The 14,200-nt window shown below is 46.8% G+C and overlaps 1 long non-coding RNA gene across 1 annotated transcript in view; it reads left to right on the top strand.

Annotated features, from left to right (window-relative positions):
* The window catches only part of LOC137622818 (uncharacterized), a 47,432-nt gene that overhangs the window by 26,578 nt on the left and 6,654 nt on the right, over positions 1 to 14,200 (top strand). Inside the window, exon 2 of the long non-coding RNA XR_011040483.1 lies at positions 4,515 to 4,669. This is a non-coding gene — a long non-coding RNA (uncharacterized lncRNA). The remainder of the gene's footprint in view (positions 1 to 4,514; positions 4,670 to 14,200) is intronic.

Genomic DNA, 14,200 nt, shown 5'->3' with positions numbered 1-14,200 from the left:
CATTCTTCTTTCTAGAACCTGGGTTAGCCCTTCCCCGTCATTCCCTGGAAGGGTTTCTGGCGGGGAGCTTTCCGTTCGAGATTTCTCCATCGGCCTAGGGGTGACTGTCTATCCCTTCCTCTTCTCCATCTCGGGAAAGGGGCTTACCAGGTCCTTTCTCTCCTCGGTTATGACCCAAGGTTTTGTTCAAGGAAGCTACAGGAAGGTCATGGGTACTTTCCTCCTCTCGGGCTCAAGCACCTTGGCGTTTCGTCATCAAGTATCGAACTTGCGGGCAAGCTCGATGTTGGACCATCTGGACGCTATGACCGAGGGCTTCCTTTCGGGTGTCTCATCCGTGGATGTCGACAACCTCAGACACCCTTCCATCCTTGAGGAGAGTTTGTTTGTGCCCAAGGACAGAGACATAGACAGCGGCTGTGCGGAGGAAGTCGACTTCCGTTTTCACTCCTCCAAGGCGCTTTCTTCCAGACCCTGCAGGGCTCCAGCGCCTCTTTCTTTCAGCCACGTCGGCCTAAGTTATCGGACCGGCTACGGCAACTGAGACAAGGTGTCCAATTGCAGTTGCCTCCTGTTAGGAACAGATGGCACGGGAGGCTCTCCCAGGGGGGGGCATAGTCCTAGAGGGAGCGGCAGAGTTCACAAACTCTAGGATTGGCACCCTCCCCTGGCAGGTTTCACGCTGGGAGGATGCCTAAGGTTACTCATCCGGATGACAGCTTCCCGATGCCCATTCCTGCACGATCTCTGTGATCAGCCAAGGATATCGTGCCTGCCGTCTCTGTCAGCGAATTCAGTGTCTCTGAACCTCTATGCCATAGGGTCGGCAAGAGTTTGCCCGTTTGGGCAGAATGATTCATGCCTTAGAAGAAGGTCCTCCATAGGATCATCGACGGCTTTACCTCCCGGCTTCTTCAGTCGATCCTTTCTTGTAAGGAAGTATCTGACACAGGAGTTCCATAGTTGACCTCTCAGCCCTGATCAAGCTTGTCGAACAAACTTCGTCCAGCGTGGAACAGCAGAATCGATCAGACTGGTAACGAGGCGACAGGACTCCTTAGGCCCTTGATCAGAAGGACGGGTACTTTCAGTTTCCATTCCATCCATCTTCCAGGAAGCTTGTGGAATTCAGCCTAGACTACAGGTATTCCTGCTTAAGATGCAGTGTGGCGATCCCGCCGTGGCATCGCAGGTTTTTTTCCCCAGAGAACTCTCCCTGCTTTCCTCATGGCCGCTCAGGTGCAGGCTTCCGCCTCCTTCGCCTTTTGGAGGTCTGGTCAACTCCGGTAGGCTCGGGTTCGACCTTCTTCAGCGCCGGGACAAGCTTCCGGATGCTTACCATGAGTGAGGGTTCATGGTATTTTGCTAGGAGCCTTCTCTTCTTCTGCCTCAACATCTGGAGTATCTAGCCATGATATTGAGTGAACGGCCTTACCACGTTGGAAACCCCACTTCTCGTCCGTCCAGCGTGGTTAAGCAACGTCGGTTCTGGTCGGTACTTGGATGGGAGACCGCCTGGGGACGCCAGATTCTGTTACCACCTCCTCCGAGCCTTCCCTTCAGTTGACTGTGGCAAGGCTGAGGAGAGTCGCAGTACCTGTTCTCAGTCAAGCAGAGCTTTCAGCCCTACCTTGGAACGTTTCCTAGTTCTCTTTTCCTCAATGACCCGTCTATAGTTCCGAACGGTTGCCTCAGGATAAGTTCCATGTGGGGCGGCCCAAGTTCCGGTGGTTTCAAAGCAACGATTAACCGGACGTTCTGGCCCCTATGGGACCAGCGGAACGATTAGACCTGCAATGGGTGTTGACCTATGGAACCTCTTGATGGGAGTGGATATTCTCGTCCTTTCCCCACATTTTTGATGCGGTTCTCGGACTCGTCCAAGAAAGGGGGGGGGGGAGGCGGGGGCATGTTCCGGTCCAGGCCTATGGTCAGGACCTGAAGGATACCTCTCCATCATTCAGGCAGGCTTAGGGGCCTTAGTCTGGCCCCTCTACAGATCCTACAGCTCCTGCCGAGTCGCTCCGTGCGCGTCGACTTCATGGTTCTGGCGTGTTCTACCCAGCAGGGGACGCATTTTCACACCTTCGCATCTTGCAGTAGAGATACCGAGATGATTTGAGATACTCTCAATACCACCTTCGGCTCTCTCATTCCGGGCAGAGGAATGTTCTCTCCGACTATCCGAGCAGAGCCTCGTAGAGAGAGTGTACCTGGGGGTCTTTGGCCTTGAGTAACCAGCAAGTCCTGGTCTGGGGGACCTGATCGCGACAGCTTGGATCCTCGAGCTTCCGCTGTTCTTCCCCCCAGTCTCAGACTCCAAGACTCTGGCAAGATGCATTCCGGTGATGGTGGGACAACATCGACGCCTGCGTCTTCCCTCCTTTGTTGTCTGTTGAGAATGGGTCTCAACAAGACCAGGTTGTCTGTCAACCTTTCAATGGCCCTGAGAGCTCCACTGGGACTATGCGCAGAACGGTTTCCAGACCCTCTGCTTCCCCTGACGGAACTCCCGGGAGAGCTTCTCCCACGGCACAGGCTACTCAAACAACCACACTGCAACATCTTTCACGAGCCGGGGCATCGCTTCGGCTTCATGCCTGGAGACACTACGCCTCCTCCTCAAGGAGAGACAACCCGCTACAGTCGCGGGACGGAGGTCGCGTCATCTGCAATAGTCATCCGCAGGGGTCTTCCAGGCGAAGTGGAGAGTCTTCGGTGGTTGGTGTCGTGGGAGATATACCTCTTCCCTTGAGGCCTCTTCTCCAGCAATAACGATCTTATTGCCTTTCGGCGGGAGGAAACTCCTTTCCGCTCTCGGCAATGAAGCCTGTCGCTCAGCCTTTCCCTGACCTTCAGGCTTAAAGGAATAACTTTTTCCTTCCCGCTGGACCTTTCCTCGCTCATGCGAAGCTGCAAACGTCCCTGCCCTAGTCGGAGTGAGACCTCCAACTTGGAGCATGGCTCGGACTTTTTAGTCCCTTAAGAGATATTCTCAAGACCCTTTACGTCAGGCCTCTGATCGTATTCCGTCTTGGGGCTTCTGCTCACTCTGGCCACGGCCAGTGTGTAAGCAATCTTCTTGGTCTCGTACGACTCCACCCTTTCTAAGGAATGGGGGAAAGCAACATTCAGGTTTGCTCGTGAGTTGTTGGCTAGACTCAGAATTTTGGGGTCCCGGCCCTTCGGTCCAATTCCTTCAAGATTTCGAGTCACCATTCTGTATCTGATGTCCCAAAACCTTCTCCTTCTTGCCAGTAAAGGAATCGAGAGGTTAGCTTTGGGAACAGCTGCAGTTTGTCCTCAGTTGCAGCCGGTTTGGGAGCACAAGAAGGACACGGGGGAGAGTCACCAGTATACCTCTTCAGCTCGGACTCAAGGATATTCATCTCGACCTGACTCCAGACCCTCCCCCGTCACGTCGCCCTACAGCACGATGTCGGATACATCGCAACGTCCCTCGCCTTCGAGGAAGCGTCTAATGACCTTCGCAGCCCGCTGCCTGCAGGGCGTGACCCACAGGAGTTTCGATACGTTTTCTATCGCTCTGTGGTGGCTACACAACAGCTGGTCTAACCTCAGGCTCCTTTTTGGACAGGTAGCAGAAGGTTGAGGGCATTATTATCAGGTTTTAGTCTGCATGAACGAAAGAAGTATGTCTGGCCCTTACTTCTTTCTTCATCATCCCCTCTACTGGGAAGCAGCATCCTGGTCTCTGCATAGCTGACCTCGAACCTCTGCAGGTAAACCATGCTTCCATGTGTTCCGAGTATTGAGTCAATACTGTCGCGTCCCCCATACCCTGACGAGGTGGTATTGGGAACGTCCTAACCCAGAGTTCCTTCTGAAACTCCAGGTCAACTGCCTAGGACGGGTCACACTTCTTCCTTCACACAAAAGCTTATGTAGGCCACACGGTTCCTTGCGGAGAAAGGAACTTGTGAGGTGCAGGGATTCTGAGTCCCCGGGTAAAGCCAAAGCCAGTATGGCTGGGACTTTCCACCCTACCTAAGGGGTAAGTCACCCTTTGTAAATAGCGTGGTTTGTATTCCGGTTACGGAACAAATGACAAATTCGAAGATAATTTGTATTTTTCCTAACCATACAAACCTTAGCCATTTACACATATTTGCCCGCCAGCCCTGTCCCCCAAGACAAGTCCTACCTCTGAGTGAAAGTGAGCTTCATCGGTGTGTGAGGGGGGGGAGGGGTAGCTAGCTACCACTCACCTACCCCCCCCCCCCCGCTAACTAGCGCGGGGGTAATACACCCTCGTTAAATTCTAATGGCTCGCCATTTCAGCTACGCTAAAAGGTAAACCCAATGTAAATAGCTAAGGTTTGTATGGTTAGGAAAAATACAAATTATCTTCGAATTTGTCATATTACATTTAAAATATGTTGTTTCTGTAAAACTTTTTTGTTTTGCCATTGCTGAGACAACAGTAGATAGTAGTGTATCACATTAATCTATTATACATTATGAAATATATATTATTCTGATTTTATACCCAGATATGGATGAGACCACCCAACCAAAGTCAAGAGGTGGACCCGCAAAGACCTGCCTGAAGAGATGTTATTATTGTGTCCTTATAAGAAGCAGTATTACCAGTCAAAAATTGAATAAACAGAGGCTGGACAAAGATGGACACCATTTCCAAGCGAAGGTAAAGGGACTGAGTTATTAATAGTTGCCTTGTCTGAAAGTGGTCCAGTATCAGTGAGTTTTGTGCCTATATCTTATAAAACTTTCATTTATTCATTCCAGAATAGGATTAAGCCTGAGGAGGTATCTAGTCAAAATTGGTTGGCCATGGCTACACCTTGATTTGGGGGGAGAGACTCGGTATATACATTCATCAGTTTTTACCTACAATATGTCTTTATGGGGTTTCTGTTACTCAATACAAACATTACTAGATAATAAATGGTGGGTGGTACACATTGACTTGAAGATTAACCCAGTACTCTTGTCCAGATCTAGACTTCTAACTCGGAGACTTATCTGGAGACAAGTAATTATTAAAAAAAGTAAGTTTTAAATATAAAACTTACCCCCGCTGGTTATATAAAGAGCTGAAGTCTTCTGACGCCGTGGCAGAAATTCAAAATCTCGCACTATTGTAGATATGGCAGGTGTACAACAGCGTCCTAGCGGTACCACAGGTGGAACTACACCCAGCCACTTCAGTTCTTCTTCTGCCGCCATAGCTGGCTGACATATTGAAGTTTGCTCTCGCTGTCTTACTCTGTTGGGAAGTTGTTTGGTGATGTACAACATTTTCTTTGAGTTTGAACTATCGTTAATCATTTTCTCTTTCATTTAATCTTGAAATCCTTTTGTGGTGGTTATATTTATTAATATTTCCTTTGTATTTTGGTTGTCTGTCTTTCTCTTTATCAATCAAAATGGCCGACCCTTCCCCTACTATTCGTAAGTGTGTTAGTGAAGGTTGTCATACTCGACTTCCTAAGGGGTCTATTGACCCTCACGATATTTGTGTCAAATGTAGGGGGAAACCTTGTTCTTTAGATGATAGATGTAATGAATGTTTTTCATTAATGGATGATGAATGGGCAACATACGAACGGTATGTTAGGAGACTTGAGAGGGATAGAGTGAGGCGTAGTTCTTCACGTTCTGTTGAGGTAGCCTTACCTAATGTTAATATTCCTAATCCTATTCCTTCCACCGTAGTGGTAGATCAGGAACCATCTATGAAAGACATGTTTACTGCGAATCTGGCTCTCGGTGAAAAAGTGGAGTCATTATCGGCTGATAGAAATAAAATTTTTTCTGAATTAAATATGCTGAAAAATCGTGAAACTGTCGGTACTGTGGAAAGTGTTTCTAATGTATTCAGTGTTGTGGAGGGCGCGTCTGCACGATCTTGTCGTTCACCTAGCCTTAGACCTCTTTCGAGCTCTCGATCCCATGGGAGAAGTAAAGTCAATCGGCTAAAGGGAACGATAAGCGTCATCAATCGTGCAAATGTTCCTATTGCCGTATCACTGGTCGTTCAACCTTAACGTAGGAAAGGTGAGGTTGGTATGTTATCTCCGTCCTCCGATGAAGGTTCGGGTAGTGAGTTGTGGCGGCGAGCGTCTAGACCGTTTAAGAGATTGCATGCGGTTGCTCTGCGTCCGGAATCGCCTGCACGTCCAGGTTGTAGTACATGGGATTCCCCTGAGCGTTTTCGTTCTCCCGTTACTTGTACACCTGCGAAGCGTCAAGATCACGGTATTCAAGTTGAGCCTATTCTTTCCGACTGAATTTGTTTCGATGACGGATGTTACGTTTCATGCGCCACCTCTCCCTTTAGACTGGCTTTCGTCGCCCGAAAAGCGTGGTGATGATGTCGTTGCTTTTCCTTCAAGGAAGAAGTCAAATGTTTTGCCTGAAGACCCTAATTGGTCTATGCTGTTGTCTATGAAAAAACAACTCTCATCGTTCATGGATTCTTATCAACCTGGTGTTGACAGTACGATTGGGCATCAGACTTCGGACCAGTTGTCGCACAGGCGATCGGTGGTGTCCTGTGCTGACGAGTTATCGCACAGGTGGTCTCCCATTCTTAGTGCTCGACGCCAGGTTGATATAGAGGAGTCACGCCAGAGAGTTCTTGATAATCAAATGTCGCCTTCGTTCGTGAGAAAGAACACCGGCGTCGGCAATTGGACGCGGTGCGTCGCCGCGAAGATTCTCTGCAGCCAACTTTGGACGCAGTGAAGCGGCAGCGTCAACATTTGGACGCTAGGCGCCCACGAGATGACCATCGACAGTCATCGTTTGACGGTAAAGATCGTTCACGTCAACCGCTAGCGGACGCTTCGCGTCCACGCGTCGACTCTCGGCAGTTGTCGTCTGATTCCAAACGTCGGTCGCTTCAACAGTTAGCAGTTTCTGAGCGGTCTCGGGGCGACACGCGACAGTTGCCTTTGGGCGGCGAGCGTCGACCCATCCAGGTTTCTCATCAGTCTACTTCGACCTCCCCTCTTCTATTGGATGAAGTTATGGACTCTTACAGGCGATCTCATTCAGATGTTATTCCTTCAGTTCAGGCTGCAGCTTTTGCTGCACTGCCAGAAGACGAACTTGAAGAGAAGTCTGACGTGGACGAGCCTTTAGAGAAGGTTTCTGAGAATGAGGAAGAGAAACATTATCAACATGCTGTTGACCTTCGGAAATTTATGTTGATTCTTACGGAAGTTTTCCCTGATCATTTTATCCCTGTGGCCCCTCGTTCTCCTCCATCGGAGTTTGTCTTAGGTAAAGCAACTAAGGTGCCAGTGTATACTAAGATGGTCCTTTCACGGTCTTCTAAACGGGCCTTGAAGTTAATGGGGTCCTGGATGGACTCTAAGCGAGCTCTTGGCAAATCAGCCTTTGCCTTTCCTCCCGCAAAATTAGCCTCTAAGTCTAGTGTGTGGTACGAGACTGGTGGGGTGCTGGGTTTGGGATTTCCCTCTTCTGCTCAGGGGGATTTCTCAAATTTAGTAGACTCGTCTCGTCGTCTAGCTTTAAGGATGACAAAGGTTTGGTGGTCAATGACGGAGTTCGATCATTTACTTAAGGGTCTGTTCAGGGCCTTCGAAGTTCTTAATTACCTAGACTGGGCTCTGGGAGCTTTGAGCAAGAGGGTCTCGGATATGAAGGACACAGACACTAGTGCCCTTGTGCATTTGATGTCCTGCTTGGACAAAGGGGTGAGGGATGGTTCGAATGAGTTAGCTGCCTTGTTCACAGCTGGTATCCTCAAGAAAAGGGCCACAATGTGCTCTTTTCTCTCAGCAGGAGTTTCTCCCTACCAGAAAACGGAGCTGCTATTTGCTCCTTTGTCTACCACCCTATTTCCACAAGAGTTGGTGGGGGAAGTTGCCACTGCTCTCACTCAGAAGGCCACTCGTGATTTGGTGGCCAATACGGCGAGGAAAGTTTTGCCTTCCACTTTTGCTTCACGGAAACCTAAGGAGGTCTCTTCTGGTGTTCGCCCTTCACAGCCCTTTCGTGGGAAACCTTCCGGAAGGGGCTCTTTCAAACCAGACGGAAGGAAGCCTAGAAGCAGAGGAAGCAAAACCAGTCGAGGTAAAGTCTGACTGTCCTATCCTTCAGACGGCAGTGGGGGCCAGGTTGATTCACTTCTGGAAGATCTGGGAGAGGAATGGAGCGGATCCCTGGTCCGTCCAAGTGTTAAAGGAGGGTTACAAGATCCCCTTCTTAGCTTTTCCTCCTTTGGTCTCAGATCCAGTGGATCTTTCGCCCAAGTACAGAAAGGGTCCGAAGAAGCAAGCTATGCGTCTTCAGATGCTTCTTTTGCTAGAAAAACAAGTAATAGAGGAAGTCCAGGATGTAACGTCTCCGGGGTTTTACAATCGCCTTTTCTTAGTCCCCAAGGTTTCCGGGGAGTGGAGGCCGGTTCTGGACGTAAGTGTTCTGAATGGTTACGTCCAGAATTCGACATTTACGATGGAAACTCAGAAGACAGTTCTGGTGGCGATGAGGAAAGATGATTGGATGGTCTCAATAGACCTCCAAGACGCCTATTTCCATATCCCGATTCATCCCTGCTGCAGGCGTTATCTGAGGTTCATGGACGGAGACAAGGTTTTCCAATTCAGGGCTCTTTGCTTCGGCCTTTGCACGGCTCCTCTATTATTTACGAAGATCATGCTGAATGTAGCGAGTACGTGTATGCTGCATTCGAGGGGAATCAGGGTCTCTCTGTACCTGGACGATTGGCTGATAAAAGCTTCCTCATCCGATCGTTGTCTGAAGGACCTGAAAGTAACTCTAGACTTAACTAGGGAACTGGGCCTCCTGGTGAGCTCGAAAAAATCGCAACTGACTCCATCCCAGGAGATTTTTTATTTGGGGATGGAGATTCACAGTCGGATTTTTCCGGCTTTTCCGTCGCCTGTAAGAATACAGGTAGCTCTCCAAAAGATCCAAGCTTTCCTGAAGAAGGAACTCTGTTTCGTAAGAGATTGGATGAGCCTTCTGGGCACTCTCTCCTCTCTAGAGAAGTTCGTAACTCTGGGGAGGTTGCATTTGCGTCTCCTTCAGTTTCATCTCAATCGCCATTGGAAAAAAAGGGACAGCCTAGACAGGTATTGTGTTCCCATCACGATCTCCATACAGTCTCATCTTCAATAGTGGGACAACGAGCACAGGCTGAAGGAAGGGCTGTCGTTGTTTCAGAAGAGCCCAGACCTCGTGTTGTGTTCCGACGCCTCAAACTCGGGGTGGGAAGCTACATTGGGGAAGGAGGAGCTTTCGGGGGCGTGGAGAGTGGAACAATCAACCCTCCACATTAACCAAAAGGAGCTTTTGGCGATTCATCTGGCCCTCAGAGGCTTCGAGAAGCAGGTCAGAGGCAAGGTAGTCCAAATAAATGCGGACAGCACTATGGCTCTTGCCTATATTGCAAAGCAAGGCGGGACCTACTCTTGGACTTTGTACGAGATAGCAAGGCCTCTTCTCATTTGGGCAGAGCAGAGGAAAGTGACACTTTTGACTCAGTTTATTCAAGGGGTCAACAATGTGAGTGCAGACAGACTCAGCAGGAGGGGTCAGGTTCTCCCCACAGAATGGATTTTACAACAAGACGTCTGCGAAAGTCTGGCGTTTGTGGGGTCGTCCTCTCGTGGATCTCTTTGCAACCGCAAAGACAAAGAGACTGGAGTGTTACTGCTCTCCGGTGCCAGATCCCGAAGCCTTGCACATAGACGCTTTTCTGATGGACTGGTCTCACATGGAGGTTTATGCGTTCCCCCTATTCAAGATCCTTTACCAAGTGATACAGAAGTCCGTATCCCACGAGGAGACCAGGATGACTCTTATAGCCCCGTTCTGGCCGTCAAGAAGCTGGTTTCCAGAGGTACTGGAATGGATGGTAGATTTCCCGAGAAGCCTTCCCTTAAGACCAGATCTTCTCAGACAACCTCACTTGGCCCGAAACCCTCTAAACCTCCGAGCTCTACAAAAACTCGCTAGAGCTAGAGGATTTTCGAAGAAGGCAGCCAAGGCTATTGCGAGGGCAAGGAGGTCGTCCACCATCAAGGTGTATCAGTCCAAGTGGGAGTTGTTCAGAGAGTGGTGTAGGGCTAACTCGATTTCTTCATCCAGTACCCCTGTACATCTCTAACCCAGATAGCGGATTTTTTCATTGACCTTAAGAATAAACATAACTTCTCGTCATCTACAATTAAAGATTACAGGAGTATGTTGGCTACAGTTTTTAGACACAGGAACTTAGACCTCTCCAATAATAAGGATCTACAGGACCTGCTTAGGTCTTTTGATACCACCAAGAAAATTCAATCTGCTCCCCTTGCCTGGAATTTGGATGTGGTGCTGAAATTTCTCATGGGTGACAGATTTGAGCCTTTGCAGTCAGCTTTTTTCAAGGATTTAACATTGAAAACTTTGTTTTTGGTTAGTCTAGCCACCGCTAAAAGAGTAAGTGAAGTTCACGCATTTAGCAGGAACATTGGTTTTCGGGATGGTAAAGCCATCTGTTCTTTACAACTGGGGTTTTTGGCTAAAAATGAAAATCCATCTCGGCCATGGCCCAAATCCTTCGAGATCCCTAATCTTTATGATGTGGTGAGAAATGAGTTGGAGAGGGTGCTCTGTCCAGTAAGAGCATTACGGCTGTAAGTGGACAGAACGAAGAATCTGAGAGGCGACTCAGACGCTTTGTGGTGTGCAGTCCAAAACCCTTCACGGTCCATGTCAAAGAATGCCTTGTCTTTCTTCATAAGACTGTTAATTCGAGAGGCTGACGCTCAGTGTGATGAAGCAGATCAGAGGCTTCTTAAAGTTAAGACACATGAAGTCAGAGCGGTAGCGACTTCAGTAGCTTTTAAAAAGAATCGTTCTCTACAAAGTTTGATGGATATGACTTTTTGGAGAAGTAAGTCAGTTTTCGCATCACATTATTTGAAACATGTTCAAACGCTGTATGAGGACTGTTATACTTTGGGTCCTTTCGTTGCAGCGAATGCGATAGTAGGTGAATGATCTACCACTATGTCCCTTTTTTCCTAATACCCCTTTTCTATCCTTAGGAACTCGTATGTTATGGTTGTTTGTGGAGGCTGGTCATCAGCCTTCCGCAATCTTTGGTTTGGTCAGGTGGTCAATTTGTTCCTAGAGTGCGCCCGGAACAAGGGCATTAGTTGAGGTCCTTTCATGTTATAGGTGTTTGTACCGTTTGGCAGCTCCTAGAGATCATCAGCCCCGAGTGGATCACTGGATCTCCTAAGGATAGCGGACGAAATGAGGCAGAGTACCTTTGCTGTCAGCTTCCTTATCAGGTGAGAACCGCTTAATTTAAGTGTTTTTTGTAATGCTTAAGTGAACTTTCAATATGTAGCTGTCTCTGACCTGCCACCAAGGGGTGTCAATCAACTCTTTATATAACCAGCGGGTAAGTTATATATTTAAAAATGATATTTTCATAATAAAATAAATTTTTGAATATACTTACCTGCTGGTTATATAAATTTAACTCCCACCCTCCTCCTCTCTAGAGACTACCTATGGTATTGCTATGAGGCTTGGAAGAACTGAAATGGCTGGGTGTAGTTCCACCTGTGGTACCGCTAGGGCGCTGTTGTACACCTGCCATATCTACGATAGTGCGAGATTTTGAATTTCTGCCACGGCGTCAGAAGACTTCAGCTCTTTATATAACCACCGGGTAAGTATATTCAAAAATTTATTTTATTATGAAAATATCATGTTTGACCTGGTATCTGGAAGGGGACCTAGACCGAGATATCTTTACATGATAAAAGTAAATGCCACCTCGGGTACAGAGACTAGGACAGATCTCGCAAGTAGCTTTTAGCAATTTCAAAACTTATAATTTTTCTTAACCCTTTTACCCCCAGGCTCTTTGGAAATTTCCAACCCTTAACCCCCATGGGGTTATTTTTTCCCCAGCACATTTTGCAGTATATATTTTTTTAAATTGCTCTAACAGCCTTAGTTTTTGTCATAGAGAGGTCAGGTTGGACTCATTCTCTTGGAAAATGCCTGAATTTTTAAAAAAAAAATATCAAAAATATGAAAAAAAAAAATTTTACAGCATTTTTTTGCAAGGACGTACCGGTACGTCCATGGGGGTAAAGGGATAAGTTTTGTGAAACGTACCAGTACGTCCTTTGGGGGTAAAAGGGTTAAATACCTAACCTATTGCTTTTACTCGAGAGTTTACGTAGTGCTTTCAAGTGCACCACTATACACAATGAGAGAGTTTTTGTGGCAAAATATTTCTCTCTTGGTTTATATTCCTTCTTGTGGCTATAGGTAGTAGGTTGGCCAGGGCACCTGCCACATATTGAGATACTACTGCTAGAGAATTATGGGGTCTTTTGACTGGCCAGACAGTACTACATTGGATCCTTCTCTCTGGTTACGGTTCATTTTCCCTTTGCTTACACACACACTGAATAGTCTGGCCTATTCTTTACATATTCTCTGTCCTCCTACACCTGACAACACTAAGATTAACAAACAATTCTTCTTCACCCAAAGGGTTACTGCACTGTAATCATTCAGTAGCCACTTTCCTCTTGGTAAGGATAGAAGAGACTCTAGCTATGGTAAGCAGCTCTTCTAGGAGAAGGACACTCCAAAATCAAACCATTCTCTTCCTCTTGTTTTGTTAAAGTTTTTATAGGAGATATTTATTTTAATGTTGTTACTCTTCTTAGAATATTTTCTTTTTCTTTGTTTCCTTTTACTCACTGGGCTATTTTCCCTGTTGGAGCCCCTGGGCTTATAGCATACTGCTTTTCCAGCTAGGGTTGTAGCTTAGCAAGTAATGATGATAGAAATATTAATAAGTATTTTCCTGCTCTAAATTTTACCCGTCATTCAATGATGAGTCCGTTTGAGCAGGTTGATTTAGAGTCTAAGAAACGCTCATTCAAATCTTTTGAGTTGAGAACACCATCTCTGGACCACAGGCTGAGTAGAATTAGAGTACATAATGTATGTTTCTTACAAGGAGATGTCTCACTGATCCTTATCACCTTTTGCTATTCATAGCTAGCAATTTGTTTATCCCCTTCGACATTTTGCCTGTCATAACTAGAAATTTATTTAGGTAGTAGACCCTCTGTCAGACAAGTTTTGTTAAAAATGATGGCTCTCAGTTGCATTGATCTTATACTCTTTTCAAGATTACTGCACACAGCCAGTAATTGGGCAAAAGTCATCCTTCATGGTGGCTAGTCATTCAGGAATAATTGGCAAATCAAGATTTTAATATAAAGTTGACTAGTTAGGTAAAATTTACAATTCTTTTACCCAACTTGTAAATTTTACCTAACTTGTAAACTACATTAAAACTGTGATTCACCAATTATTCCTGAATTTGACGACCCACCATGAAGGATGACTTTTGCCCAATTACTGGCTGTATGCAGTAATCTTGAAAAGATAATAAGAGCCATTGAGAAGACAGAGTATAAAATCGATGCAACTGAGGCAGCCATTATTTTTAGCAAAACTTCTCTATTCGTCCTGTGGTGGCTGCACAAAAGCTGGTTTAATACCCCAATCGCCTTATGGGACAAGTAGCAGAAGGTCGAGGGCACTGTAACACGGTTTTAGTCTGTGTGAATGAAAGGTAATGACTGACTCTTTCTTTTCTTTATCTTCCCCTCTCTTGGGGAAAGCATCATCCTGGGTTCTCTGCACAAGCTGGCCTCAACCACTGCAGGTAAACCATAGCTCCCTTGTGTACCTAGTATTGTGTCGATACTGTTACGTCCCCATACCCTAGCGAGGTGGTATTGGGAAAGTCTTGGTCAACTCTGTTATTTCCTACGGACTTGTAATAACTTTTACCTTGACAGTCACACACAGCTCGCGTAAGCCGCAGACCTTGCGTAGCAAGGTTTAGCGAGGTAGGGTCTCCTTATTTTTTATACTAACCTACTCATAAAAAGGAGACCCCGGGTAAAGCCAAAATGCCATATTGGCAGGGATATCCACCCTCTTGATGGGTGAGTCACCCCTATAAATAGTGTAGGTTTGTATTCCAGTTACGGAACAAATGACATATTTGGAAATAATTTGTATTTTTCCTAATAATACAAACCTTTAGCTGTTTATACAAGCTCACCCTTCAACTCTGTCCCCCTTGAAGTCCTGCCTCCAAGCAAAGTGAAGCACAGTCACA

This window comes from Palaemon carinicauda, chromosome 29 (assembly GCF_036898095.1).
Source record: "Palaemon carinicauda isolate YSFRI2023 chromosome 29, ASM3689809v2, whole genome shotgun sequence".
Taxonomy (NCBI): domain Eukaryota; kingdom Metazoa; phylum Arthropoda; class Malacostraca; order Decapoda; family Palaemonidae; genus Palaemon; species Palaemon carinicauda.
Note: the sequence above shows the minus strand (reverse complement) of the source record. Positions and strands in the feature narration are given on the sequence as shown.